The sequence below is a fragment of the Thamnophis elegans genome, chromosome 4 (genome assembly GCF_009769535.1).
Source record: "Thamnophis elegans isolate rThaEle1 chromosome 4, rThaEle1.pri, whole genome shotgun sequence".
Taxonomy (NCBI): Eukaryota; Metazoa; Chordata; class Lepidosauria; order Squamata; family Colubridae; genus Thamnophis; species Thamnophis elegans.
This window is the reverse complement of record NC_045544.1, coordinates 110,414,666-110,418,949: the sequence shown is the minus strand read 5'-3', so window position 1 is coordinate 110,418,949 and position 4,284 is coordinate 110,414,666. Positions and strand designations below refer to the sequence as shown.

At 37.1% G+C, this 4,284-nt stretch overlaps 1 long non-coding RNA gene across 1 annotated transcript; it reads right to left on the bottom strand.

Annotated features, from left to right (window-relative positions):
* Positions 1 to 1,373: 1,373 nt before the first annotated feature.
* Positions 1,374 to 3,296, bottom strand: LOC116508000. Its single transcript, XR_004255261.1, has 2 exons — positions 3,030 to 3,296; positions 1,374 to 1,912 (listed from the first exon to the last, which is right to left on the bottom strand). It is a non-coding gene; the product is annotated as an uncharacterized LOC116508000 (long non-coding RNA).
* Positions 3,297 to 4,284: the final 988 nt, after the last annotated feature.

The following is a 4,284-nucleotide window of genomic DNA, read 5'->3' as shown; positions in this document are numbered from 1 at the left end:
TTTCCCAGGCAGAAAATTATATCAGTAGAACATTTATTGCTGAGGAGAAAGCAGCTGGGTTTTAGTAAATTTTGGGAATATTTTGAAGATCCATGGAGGAGCTCCAAAAAAGAATGACACCCTCCATTACTTACTGCAAATTGCTATAAGGTAGACATTCAGTTCCTCTGGAAATGAAATGAGATGGGGAAAATCCTGGCTGGTTGGAATCTTGAACTTGAGTTCACCTTAGAGCAATTTAGCGTTATGGACTGGGCTTTTAAGCAATAATGTGTACAGTGGGACCTTGCTTCTCAGTAAATAGGAACCATCCATTTTTTTAATAATTTGGAAGTATATAAACATTGGGAAATAAATTAAAATAAAAAAACCCAAACCAAACTATGCTGCTTGTGTTTATCTGCAGAGATTGCAATATAAACTTGGATTGTTAGACTTCTGCTCAGCTCCAAAGTCTAACCCTTATGGTTCTTACCAGTCCTACCTGAATAAGAGGAGTAGCCACAGAATAATGAACATCCTCACATATGCAGCACTGACAAGGATGTGATACGAACCCACGCATGATGAGCACAATGGATTCGTCCACCTCGTCCACTTATTTGCCATTAAAAATATGGGGTGAATAATGCATTTTCAAAAAGCCTCTTTCACTCACCTGGTGATTTGATGGGTAGACCTATGTCAGTGGTTCCCAAACTTGACAACTTTAAGACTTGTGGACTTCAACTCCCAGAATTCTCCAGCCAGCAGAGCAGAGCTGGCTGGAGAATTCTGGGAGTTGAAGTCACAAGTCTTAAAGTTGCCAAGTTTGGGAACCACTGACCTATGTAATTACTCTGCCTATATATAGAAACGGATTTGCCTCTGCCTTCTTCCAGGACAATTTTCTTTTTAAAAATTCCCAGTGTTGATATTCCCAGCAGGACTAACTAGAACCAATCCAGTTTAGTTTCTAAGCTCAGAAAAAGATTAGCCAATTTCAGTCACATATACAGCATCATTTGATTGCTAAAGCAATTTCTTGAATAAACAACTGTTGTACGGTTGAAAGATATTGTTGAGCGATATTGCAGTGGGAATAATTGTTGTCATGACAAAGCCTCTCTTCTCCACTCCCCCAGAACAGACAATTTAAGGTAGAAAATCTAGAGTACACAGTTGTAGGAAGGCTGGAGTGGAAAGAAGGTACAAAGGGCTGTAAAAGGAGAGGCATGGTGGAATCATGTCTTTGAAGCTCCACACTTTTTAAGTGTTTTGTATGTGTGACAAAAAGAAGCATATAGCATGGCTTCAATTAATCTTGAAGTCATCTACACACCCACCCACCCACCCACCCACACCTTTCTGCTTTACAATATTGTTCGTTCTGATTAATGCTTTTGACTTTTATTAAAGATATTGCCTTCCATAATTTCAGCTGAACATAGGGGGCTTAACTTTGCATTAAAAATTTGAACGATTTTCAGATGGCTAAAATAAACTGGGTGAATGCTGCCACCTGCTGGTTCTGCCTAAAAATTGTTTGGAAAGTCAGAGAGGAACACAATCTTTTCCTATCCTATTCCTATCCTACAACCATTGAGAAGCAGTGGCTAGTTTTCAAACTATTCACAGACAATTCACTTCATAGTAGCAAACACTCATGATTTTCTTGTTCCATTGGACATTCCCACTATAATACAGTCGTGTTTCAGAGGAAATATTTAACTTCTGCAATATTCCAGGTGCTTTTAGTCATCGTTCTCCCTGCTTCTTTGTAATTCCACAACCTCATATAGTTCCTTTCATTTGCAGCAGCGTTGCCGGCCATTTGTGCAAGTGCCAATCACATGTTCATGGTGGAAACAAATTCTCCGGCAACGTCCATGATTGTTGCGGCACGTCAGGGTGTCATGAAGTTCCTCCCTTGCTATTAAAAAAAAAAAGGTTTTAATTAGTCTTGAAAGGAAACTTGCAGGAAAACTGGAAAAATGATTGTTCCTAGATTGTGCTGGTACTGGTGCAGAACCCAAATTTAATGCCTCTTTATATAAAATATACTCGACTGCTAATGGCATTCTGTGTGACACTCTCTGGAAGTGAAAGTTAGACTTTAAACAAGGAGAATAGGAAGAGTATTGCTGTCCTTGAATTTTGCTGTTGAAGAAGATTCCTGAGAATATTGTTGACAACCAAAGAAACACATCTGTGGATCATTGAACAAATCAACTCACAGTTATCCTTTGAAGCACAAAGAACCAGACTCAAATTATCCTACTTTGGACACATCATGCAAAGACTTAGCTCTCTAGAAGTGGCTCCATTGCTTGGAAAGATGATGGAATAAGACGATTAGGCACCGACCCTTAGCTGTAAAGTGGATGGACTCAGTTACAGTGGCATTGAATGCAGGGCTTCAATCACTCAGTTGCAGCCACTATCTTGACTGCATTGAACTTCTCCACTGATACTCCCGAATGCAGCAAGAGAGATGGGGATGCAGGATTCTTCCTTCATAGCAACTGATTTATTCCATTAAGACTTTCTTTCTCTTTATTGTCTTTAGCATCAACTATCCCACATATTTATAGCAGAGAGTGGGGAAGGAAGGACAAATCCATTGGGTTTTCTCTTCCATTGTGATTCAAGGACTAGTGAAATGGATTTCCTTATTCTTACTTTGCCCCAATTTCCTTGTTCATTGAGTGAAACCTAGTGCAACTAACAAAGCAATTCTAACATCTCCTGTAAGGGAAACTAATAAAATAAGAAAGCCCACCATCATCATTAGTATTGAATGAAAGTATAATTTCAATACATTTACCTCTGCTAGGTCTACCTACTGTTTGGCATTCCAAACCATATCCAGGCTGCAAAACCAGTGGATGGCAAGAAAGAATTGAGAATTTGCTTTATTTTCTGCAGCACAGCTACAAGGTGCTTTCTTTATACGGCATCTGATTAATCTAGGGGAATAAATTAAAAGCAATGTTCCTAATGCTTATTTTATGTATGGAGGAGAGAAGAAGCTAGACTAAAATTCTGACCTGTTTGTCCCATCCTGGTTGAGTCTTTGTTTTCTCACCTGGAATAGACTGGCAGAGAAAGAGGAAGAAGGCCCAAAGTATAAAAATGATCCTCATGATGTTTTGGATGAATAAAGTCAGATGGCAGGAACGATCAAGTGGAGTGTAACTACTGAAAGCCTCTGCATTTATAGAAAATATTTGGGAAGCCTTTTCAGTGATAAGTGAATAGGTGGCCAAAATAGGTGGCTAATCATTTCAACATGGATTCAGACAAACATAACCTTTGGTGGGATGGTTTTGTCTGTTATGACAAAGTTCAAACCAGTCTCCATGTGGATCCATGCCAGATGCTTCTCTCTCCCCACCCCCCACTTCTGGCTCTGTTTTAATCCACGTGATACTTTAGGTTCTGTTAGCAGCTGAGTTAGCTTGCAATGGGAGCATTTTTTAAAAAAAGTTTTTTTAATTTTTAATTTTCAAAACAAACACAACACATAAAATCTTCCTTTTTTACATACTGTAGAAAGTGTATCACTTGGTTACAAAAGACTTTTGTGCATCTCTTCCACAGTCATCAAGCATAATTCATATTAACTCAAGTATTTTAACTCAGATATTTATACATGTTATCGTCATCATATCTCCATTTTCATTTGACTATAGTTGTTTAAACGTCTTTCATCATAAAATATACCAAGATTTAATACATAACCACATACTGACATTTCATTTACTATTTCTAAAATCCTCCAATGACACTAAATCCTTATGTGCTATTCTAGCTAAATATCCATAATATTTAATAACAACGTTTTCTATCTTTCTTTCCAAATCACTGTTTACAATTTACATCTCATTTCGTTATGTTACACACACACACACACACACACACACACACACACACACACACACACACCCCACATCTGCCTAAGATGTAATACAGCACAGGTTCTAATCCCAGTAAGGGTATGGCTAGCTGATGAGAGCTAAATAGCTTGAAATAGATCTATACTAGTCTCCCTTTATTTATTTATCAGCACAAATACAAAACACACACACACACACAGAGGGGGGATAATGATAATAACATTTTATATATATATATATATATATATATATATATATATATATATATATATATATATATATATATATATATAATGTTATTATCATTATCCCTCCTTTATTTAACTATATCCTGCATCATATCATTTCCCCCTCTAGTAATCAAGACTTAATTGAATCTAACTTCTTTTTTTATTATTATTATTAA